Source organism: Tachypleus tridentatus, chromosome 13, assembly GCF_004210375.1.
Source record: "Tachypleus tridentatus isolate NWPU-2018 chromosome 13, ASM421037v1, whole genome shotgun sequence".
Classification (NCBI taxonomy): Eukaryota; Metazoa; Arthropoda; class Merostomata; order Xiphosura; family Limulidae; genus Tachypleus; species Tachypleus tridentatus.
In genome coordinates, this window is record NC_134837.1 from 204643100 (window position 1) to 204653793 (window position 10694).

Genomic DNA, 10694 nt, shown 5'->3' on the forward strand with positions numbered 1-10694 from the left:
AAGAAAAGATAAATTTTCAGTTAGCTAACTTTTCATTAATTGTTTTGCTTAATTGCAAACAGTTTCTTATCTGCAACAGTAACAATATAAAGGGCAATTTAATATTAGCGTAACCTGGTGGTTACCGTGCCAAATTGGGAATCTATGGCCTATGGCTCGCGTCCCGTTGCTACAAAATGGTGATCCACACGTATGGACCGTTAGTATACCATTAAAGTCGTCGGTGGATGCTGTTGACCAACTGCCTTCCCTTTGATATTGCCCTTGAGTAGCTAGCTATATACACAACTTCTAAGTCAAACATGATTACATGTGCACTTATTTATACATTTTTATTTTTCACGTTGTCTTTCCGGGAAACCTAAACTCGAGCAGTGATCGATTCCTCTTCATAATGACAAGCTTAAGCAACGAATTCCTGTCTGTGTTTTTCCAAATCAATAAATAGATCTACAGCTTGGAATCTAAGATAGTTATTATGTTTTTCTAGTGACTCCAAATATATCCAGAAATTCAATAAACAATCAACCAATCGTAGCATACACATTTTATTCTCATTTTGAGCTACGTTTTCAAATTATTTAAAGGCTAAAAATAAAACTGTTGAAACTCGAAATCTCTCCGAAAGTAGTATAAACTACTTACAATATAAACTGTTCAAATGACCCCTATACTGTGATCTAGTGAGTTATATAATCCACTCAGATGTCGTCCTATACGGTGACTTAATATTTATATAATCCACTAAAATTACTCCTTAAAACCTGACTACGTTTACATATTTAACATCCGTCTAAAAACTTTTGGTTCGATAGACACAAATACTAAACTTTCCACATCTTCCTGAAGTGATGTTTTAGATATTAAAAAAAAACACTTGTGAACACTATATGGTGAAGGGAAGGTGAGTTTACACTAATAGACTTTAAAATAAATTAATTTAGTTGGACAAAAGTTATTTATTGTGCATTTATAGAGGTTTGTGTCAACTTCTCACATTAAGTAACAAAACTCGCTGTGTTTTGTAGAATAAAACTCAAGACTTATGCACGCTAAAAAGATTAATAAAGATAAGAGTAGATTTGGAAGTAGTTTGTTACAGTAGCAGGAATGTAACATGTGACCACATTATTGTAACATGTGACCACATTATTGTAACACGTGACCACATTATTGTAACATGTTATGATATGAGATACAAACTGATAAAAATACAACAGTTAAAATTTAATTATTCTGTCGCTGTAGCTACTTTAATTACCTTATTTTCCAGTAAAACCAAATATTAATAACAGTATCACATTGAAGAGTGTCTTTTTTTTTTCAGAAATCTTAGTTGTATACCATACACACTAAGCCTAATATTATAAATACAATTGAAACTACAATTACAACATTACTACATCAGTAAATGTATTTTCTACGTCTTTAATGTGTGTGTCATGTTCCTCTGAATTGCTATATTTTTAATTTGTGAGCCCCTGTAATTTAATATAAACTACATTACACAAACTAGCCATGTAGCAGCTCCCTCTATAATTAGCTTTTTTCTCTTGATAAGAATACTTACATTAAATCCACCTTTTTCTTCTTTCTCCAGCTGTAAGTCTAAAAACTTATAAGCATAGTTGGCACAGAACAGCCAAAATACTGAGAGGTTTTTCGGTTTGAATATCTCTGTCCTCATTAGTTGGAAACAGAGATATGCGGATGGTGTGAGAGGTACTTTCTCTTCATCCCACTCCTGTATAACAAATTAGATCGGAAATCGAAGCAGGGAGGATTGGAACCTAGAATCTTCTAAACCGTAGTCAGACGCGTTATCCGTTGCACTACTGGTCCACCTGTGAAGTACATAAAAGGTAGCCCATTGTGTAGCTTTATATTCAACCCAGATTCGTTAGAGATGGATACAGTACAATAACCCGGATCGATTAGTGACGAATACGGTAAATAAACAATAACTCAGATCATAGAGAGGAGGATACGGTACAATAACCCAGATCGGTTACAAACAGATACGGTACAATAACCCAGATTGGTTACGGACGGATACAGTACAATAACCTAAATCGGTTACAGACGGATACGGTACAATAACCAAGATCATTGAGAGGCGGATAAGGATGAAAGATTAGTCGATTATGAATGCTTAGCGTCTCATGTATGGATAAAGTTCATCTTCTGTCTCAAGGGTTTTCTTTATCAACACCAGATGATTTCACTGGATAATTTATTAAAACTCTCTCCCTTATTTAAAAAAGGAAAAGCTTTCACATGAACTTCAGGAACCATAAATACAAGTTATCAATTCTGGCCTTACTCTCATGGTCCATTAATACAGTTTATTAATTATGGCCTCACTGTCTCTGAGTCAGTTTACTCTAAGTTATAAATTTGCCGGTTACGACATCGGTTTCTAAAAATCAGGTTTTATTATGCTAAATTAGTTAATTGCAGTATTAATTTACAATCAGATCTAAGTTATATTTTGGTAAATTGTCCTTAGCATTTTATAAACTAGATTTTGTTGTTTCAAAACTACTTCAATTACTGTAGTATTTTTTAATAAATACTGAGATAACAATGGTTGGCTGAATAGATTACATCTTTGAGTCTCACAATACAGCCAGAAGTCTATATCATATGTGTTATAATAATCGCCAGAGGGAACTCTTAACAATCTGTAATATTATATTAGGATTACGTAACATAATTTTACAGAAATTAAATACATCTTCTCTGAATATCCATAAATGAAATATTTGTGTTATGGAAGGTTACCTTATGTTACAGTAGATGCTACAATAAAATACACAAAGAAAGATTATTTCGAGCTTGAAAAATAGAAACATCTTCACCAGTTCAAATACTGTAGTTAGAAAACTTTGTCCATTGAGGTGTGGTATCTAGAATTCTTCTTGTCATACATTGTAGTTTTAGACAAAATGTTTCATCATATTTCTGTCAAACTATTCACATAGTAACGTGCACAGCTCATTAAACCGAATAACACTTAATGAATAAATAGATAACTGTTAAAAATACCCAAAATACGTTTTATGTTCTAACCATGAAAAACCAAAACATGTACATAACAACATTAATCATAAATAAAATAATAATTTTACAAATTAAAACCATGCTAAATGTAAGTATTACAAAACAAATACTAGAGAGAATAATGAAAGTAAATAACGAATAAACTTAATCCTTAAAATGAAACTTTTATAAAAATACAGAAGATAAAGTCATAAAAATATGATACGTAATAACAGAAAATCAAATTCGTATATCAAAGGTATATCAAAGTATAAAAAACATTTTAAAAAGAAACATCTGGGAAAATATATAGCTAGCGAGGTTTAAAATTATTTTTTTATTTATGAAGTTATTAGAGGCTTCACATATACATATATGTGTACAAAATGCATAACATCTTTTTATCACAAACCAAATTAACTTGTATGTCTATGTGTGTTTTTCGTATAGCAAAGCCACAAGGACTATCTGCTGAACCCCCGAGGGGGAATCGAACCCCTGATTTTTGCGATAACTCCGTAGGCTTACTGCTGTACTAGCGGTGGGCTACAAATTAACATAAGTAAAAACATAGAGGAAGAAAGAGAACATGGTGGGAAAATTTTACAACAAAGGATGATATCGAATTAGCATTTAACTTCTAATCGCGAAGAATTAAAACAAACATGAAAAGGAAATTGTATACATTTAGTGTTAAACTTCTGATCAGAGAAAATTAATTGAATAAATCTCTTTTAATACAATTTTCAACAAGTTAACTTTCAAACAAACAAGTTGTTTGTTTGTTGTTTTATTTTATTTCGTGCAAAGCTACTCGAGGGCTATCTGCACTAGCCGTCTCTAATTTAGCAGTGTAAGATTGGGAGGGAAGCAGCTAGTCATCATCACCCCCCACCAACTCTTGGGCTACTCTTTTACCAACGAATAGTGGGATTGACCGTCGCATGATAACGCCCCTACGGCTGAAAGGGCGAGCATGTTTGGTGCGACAGGGGTTCGAACACGCGACCCTCAGATTACGAGTTGAACGTCTTAACCCACCTAGCCATCAAACAAACAAACAAAACCTTTAATAATTGGCAATATAAAATATCATTTCAATAAAACATGAAAATTAAACTGGACGTTCATACAAACAATGTTTACACAAAGGGAAAACTTACATTGTTTGTATGGGAACTTCACTGTTAAATAGCTAGAAAAATCTTCAAAAAGTTCTGTGGAAGGGTCAGTGGTAGGTATATGGACTTAAAATATTAAATTCGGGATTTGATTCTTAGTATTATACAAAGTGCAAAAAAGACAAAAACAACTTTTAAAGAAAAACCTTCTGAGAGGCACAACTTTTCGCACACAGTTCCTCCATGTTAAACAAATTTAGGTTATGTCACTCTATAAGTCATTTCACAAGTTTGTTTTTACTGAGTTATATTATTACTGATGAAGTGTAAAGTTAATTTTGTTTAATTTTACCTTTATGAGTTTCCATCATATCTTATCCACTTTGTTTTCTTTCACCTTACAAGAAGCAGGCCACATTGGACTGGTAAGAGAGCGCAGTTAAAGGTGTTTCTGCTCTAATATAAAAAAGGTATATTAAAGGTTTATTATTGCGCTATACATCTTATGTGTTTTTTCTTTCTTTGTTCACAAGCTCAGTCGGAGAACAAAAACAGACACTTATTCAGCTTACAAACCTTTGCTTATAGGTTGATTGCTACATGCGAAAAATTAGGTTGAAATTACCTTTTTAAACAATGGCGTGTTTTATTTACACAAATGACGTCAGGTAGAGAAACAAACGAAACTACGTGACCACTTCAACTTGGAATTTAACTTAAAATATATACAACGAGATATTTTACATAAATATTGGATTAGATATTTCCAGTTCTTTTTCCGCCATATCTTTTTTTGAATATTTTACCAGGGGCACCAAAAATTTACATATTATTTCTTCATATAAACTCCTTCACAGATTTTACCGAAAACCACTGCAAGTAAGAATATATTTGATTTATAGGGTTGTCGAATCTTTTATAATTGATCATATAGTAACCCAATATAATGTTACCACATTTAATCTATTCAATATTTTACAGTAGACTTACTGTTTTTTTTCTCTTTTTGACAAAAGTAAAATATCATCTCTGACGTATAGGCCTGATTTTCTCCCTGACTGGCTGTACATTTTGCAGCACAACTAGAGTTGCCAAGCCACTGAAAGAGACGTAGGCCTGTCATAATAGTGATGTGTATATATAACTTATGGAATTTTTTAGCCATAGAATTTGTTTGGTTTGCACAAACCTACACACTATGCTATCATGGTCCGGAATGGCCAGGTGGGTTAAGGCGTTTGACTCGTAATCTGTGAAGCGCGGGTTCAAATTCCCTTCGCACCAAACATGTTCGCCCTTTCAGCCATTGGAGCGTTATAACGTTACGGTAAATCCCACTATTCGTTGGTAAAAGAGTAGCCTAAGAGTTGGCGGTAGGCGGTGATGCCTAGCTGCCTTCCCTCTGATCTTACACTGCTAAATTAGGGACGGCTAGCACAGATAGCCCTCGAGTATCTTTGCGCGAAATTTAAAAACAAACAAATACTGTGCTATCAGTGCCCTGTCCACTACAGGTATTAAAACCAAACATTTAACGTGGTAGGCCTCCACACTTATCACTAAATCGATGTGTTTCACTAAAACAGAGCTTTTATTTCCTCCTACAAAACTTAATACAAAGTCAAAAGTTTTTATTTCTTCCTCTAAGACACAGTAAGGTGTTTTTATTCTGTCCTATAATATAAAGTCAGAAGTTTCTCTTTACTTCTATTATACAAAGTCAGGTGTTTTTATTTCCTCCTATAATACAAAGTCAAGAGTTTTTATTTCCTCTTATAATAGAACGTCAAGTGTTTTTATAACGTAGGAAATGTTTATCTATTCACCCAAAAACATCATAAGAGTATATATTATAATAAAATATCATATTCTGTAATACTTTGTCAATTAATTCAGTCCTAGAGAAAAAAAAAATTATGTTCGATTTCGGCAGTAGCGAATGTAGAGTTCTAAAAGAGAACCAAGATGTATTTGAAGATCTGAAACTACGGTAGTGTTAGTGGTATACCCTATATCATCTTGAAAGAATAATATACCGTGTGTATTTATCTTTTTAGATCCAACCTAGTTCAATAGTGAAAGCTAGAGTTTGTAAGGTTTATCTAATATTAAATATTTTTATATTCTAAATACTAAATGGGTTTCAAGAAATTTATATTTAATTAAATAAACTGATTTAATTAGATTATTTGAAACATAATTTCTAAGTTAAACATAGTAATGGAAATAATAATTTTCTCACTCGAGAGTCATAAGTTCGAAAATGCATAATTAACTTCAGTTTCTGAGCTACTTAACATAAGAAAAAAAAAATGTGATATTTGTTAATATATATAACACTCCACAAACTGATTAAACGAGGAAACTCCAACCAGTAGTTTTCTGTAAATAATTTGTAGAGAATTACAACTAAACTGATATAGATTATATTTTAATAACGAAGTGCCAGTTTTAAATTTAGGGTTAAGATATCGAATTCAAACTTTAAGTAAAACTACAGTGAAGGGATTTGTTCCATTAATAACTGCTATTACGATACGTATTTCTTACATTAACAGTTTAGGTCATGGAAGTTTCTTCACTAAACAACGGTGTTTCAATATAATTAAGAAGAAATCAAGAAAATGTTACATAAGAATAGCGTAAGTAGATATTCGTAATAAATAAAAACATGACTGTAGAAAATAATAATTTGTAAATGCTTTTGTTAAACATTAAAAGTTCACAAAAAGTTTCCCGCCTCCAAGGAAAAATAATATATATTTCAGCGTCATCTATAGACTATTTTTTTCTTAGTTCAGTGGACAGTTTATCATCTCAAGACGAATGTTACAGTTTAATGGAATCCTTTAACGGTAGGCATAATACACTGCAAAAAAAAAAAAAAAAAGTATGTTTTCAGTGTGCAGGAAGTGAAATGGGTTTTACTAGATTTTGTAATATTTCATCGTGAGATTCTTTATATATCTTAAACTTTCTACTTTGAAATACGTTACGTTGGTAGGAAAAAACATTTACATATTCTTACCATCAAGATCATTGTTTCTAACCCATTTCTAAAAATATAATACAAATTTTGATTTTAAAAAAAGTGTTTCAAATTTCATGAACCAATATTTTGCTTTGTTTTTGAATCATTTTTAAAAATTCAATTTTACAGGTGCGATCGTTTTAAGATGTATAAAGCTAAAATAATCGTTTTAACAACTTCAGAACACTATTATTTAATCGGAACTTCAATAAAACATAATATAATGACAAACGTAGACATTATTGACTGTAAAATAAAACTGATTATTCTGTTTTGATTGAAAGGTTAGATAAATTCTATTTTCTTTAACACTTTGTTTAAAACATGTGAATCTTTCCAACCTGAAAGACAACAGATTTATCATTATATTTTTTTATTCGTAACTAAACAGCCAAACAATGAACAAATTGTACTGTGTAACTACTGGTGTGCTTTGTTTGTGTTGAACTTTGTGCAAAGCTACATAAGGACATTCTGTGCTACTTGTCCCTAATTTAGCAGCGAAAGACTAAAGGGAAGGCAGCTAGTCATCACCACCCACCGCCAACTCTTAAGCTACGCTTTCACTGACTGCCAAAAGGCTGAAAGTGAGAACATATCTGGTGAGACAAAAACTCGAACCTCCGACCTTCACGTTACGAGTCGAGCTCCCTAAACATCTGGCTACGTCGGAGCTCTTCAGATATAGAACTTAATGAAATGTTTCTCAATAACACACACCAGCATTCCACTGCCAGTTGTTTTTGGTTTTTTCAAAAATTCAAAGAAGCGAACATTAGTTTTAGATGTTTATTTAGAATATGCTTAAAAATCTTTACTAATCAATCAGTTGTTTCGATACATATCATTTTTAACATATTTCATTCCATCTACGACCTTTCTACTGTCCATCTTTGTAAAGTCCACTGTCTCGTCTCTTCTCACCCTTACGTTTTCTACAATAGCGACCCCTACCTTTTCCACAACAACCTATAGACCTTTAGTCATTTTTATCATCATCAACTTTTTCTTCAGTGTTCATCTTTTCCTCAACAATATCTACTTCTTCAGTTTTCTCATCACCATCTTCAACATAATTCATGAAATAATTGATTAATCGTTCTATCCACACTGTAACGTAACAACTTCTAAAAATAAAACCACTTTGTTAGGAGCTTTAAAACACACCGAGCTTACTTTAAGTAGCCGTGACTATACAGCTTCTATAGGTAGAAGACAAAAGAAGTGTCACTTTCACACACATCTGATTTAGAACCCCAAACGTACAAATTAAGAGGAATATGTTATTTGTAAATTTCTATTTTAAACACTATAAACAAGAGTTCTAAAAATTTAGTTTCTGTTTTGATATTTATGTTTATGTATTTCTTTAAACTTATGTAAGATTTATTTTAGCAGTGTTATTACACGTCCTTTTATTGGTTCAGTGGAGTTTGCACATACCTACACATACTAAAATCAGGGAATTATCAGGTCATAAGCATCTTATCAAATATTCGTTATTTAAAAGATATTTAAAATAAACTCCAAAACCAATATGAAATGAAACTCACAGTCTAAATTGATCAATAGTTATCCACTTTAATGTAATTCAAGACAGGTTGTGTTATTAAAATAGCAAAACGTTTAGAAACTGTATAATTTATTTTTAAAAAGTCTCACCGAAGTTTGACTCTCACACAGGGGTTGCATGTGTTCCTCACAGAGAACTTGGTTAAGTTTTCCCGATCTTAACCAAACACATTTCTCTTTGCCATCAACTGGTTCTGTTTGGAAAGACCAATCATCAACATTACCGATTACGTGTTAGTGTTCGTCCGTCAATTGAAAGCAGTTCAAGTAGATCCCAGTCGATATCAAGAACCTTGGAAACAACGTAGCCAGCTGTTCAATCGATTCAGGACTTCTGGGGACAACAAGTGTTTCTCCTACAATTTCACAAAATTTGCGAGAAGTTTTGTTACTGTGGACCAATGTTGAATATGAATTATAACAGGTGTTGTTAACCCAGTGCGACAAATCGGCTGTAAAAGTACATATAGCATTGTTTAGTGATTCAACAATGATGTTTTCAATAAAGTCAACTTTGACAACAATACTGTTATTGTTGCGAGTTGTAGAAGAAAATGGGTTCAATAGATCTCATCACAGATTCAGCTAAGTTAACAAATATTTTTTTTATAAATCTTAATTACAATAGAAGGAATATTATAAAGTTTTGTTTCTCTAAACACAAAGGTACATTATATTTTACTGACGTAAACGAAACATTCGACATCTAACAACAATTGCTATGTTAAGCTGCTAAGTAACAAAGCAATCTAAAAAGAACCATATAATAATCTTTGGTATTAATCTGAAATAATCAGCTAGTACAAAATAACACGATTGGTAATAACACGAGTAACAAGATTAAAAGATTTAAATTAGTTTACAACTAGATAATTCCATCAGTAATGTGTTTCTCGTCAGGCTATAGAAAGATACTTGAAATATACCAGGACGTGTTTTGACATACCTTTAGAAAATTCACAGAGTAGCCAACTTCAGGTCATTGGATTAATTATTTCCCTCTTGAAATCATATTTTCTGTTCATTGCTACTATTCTACCTTCTACTGTTTGTGGTTGAAAAGTTTCCCAAAGATTAGTAAAAGCTGAATTGTTTACAGCCTCTTCTTGAGACAGACCAATCCACACTGGACTATCATCAGTTATTGTCCTGCTGGCTAAATCCACGAGGAACTTCGCTGTTTCTTCGTCAGAAGGCGTAGCCGTCTTCATTCCATAATAATTACAAAGGTTATTTGTAAATGCGTGCCAAAAATACTTCGAATCTCTACTAGCTTTAATATTTATTATAGCTGGTTATCTTGGTACATTCCAGAGCTATAAAGAGTAGAACCAGGAAAAATTAAAGATATTAGTTTGTAGTAACGCTTCTGTTATTTTTCTAAAAAATAACTCTTGAGTGGAGATATAGTAGCTGATTCGTGTTATCAAGTCTTTTATACGTAGTTATGTGTAAATAATATGTCGCACACTTGGTTTTGTAGTGTCAAATGTTCGAAATGTTTTTATATTAAACTATATTTTCGTCTAGTTTGTTACCTTTTAGGCTAAAAGTGATTTTTTTATTATTATCACTCCTAGCCTTATTTCTTCCAGCTAAGTTGTAATAATAAAGTATAAGATATGAATACTTCAAGACTTTTGACATCTCAGATTAGGAACAAACATGATTTATAAAAGAATTAGGAAAAGTTGTAAACAAAATTACGGGATACAAATTGTAGTTATTTTGTTGGAATGCCACTAACTGACAAATGTGTTGCAATAGGACTCTATAACTGGAGGAAGGAGAATCTGTGATTTGATTGTTGCTAACACCTCCTCTGGTGTGTAAGTATAACTATAATTTAACATAATTTTAAAAATGTTATTGGATGATTATTACAACAATAAATAATTGTTGTATCGTATACTTTACAGTTATATTTT

At 32.0% G+C, this 10694-nt stretch overlaps 1 long non-coding RNA gene across 1 annotated transcript; it reads right to left on the minus strand.

Annotated features, from left to right (window-relative positions):
- Positions 1–8014: 8014 nt before the first annotated feature.
- On the minus strand, positions 8015–10191 carry LOC143239722 (uncharacterized). The gene is made up of 3 exons (XR_013021323.1): positions 9713–10191; positions 8857–9218; positions 8015–8259 (listed from the first exon to the last, which is right to left on the minus strand). It is a non-coding gene; the product is annotated as an uncharacterized LOC143239722 (long non-coding RNA).
- Positions 10192–10694: the final 503 nt, after the last annotated feature.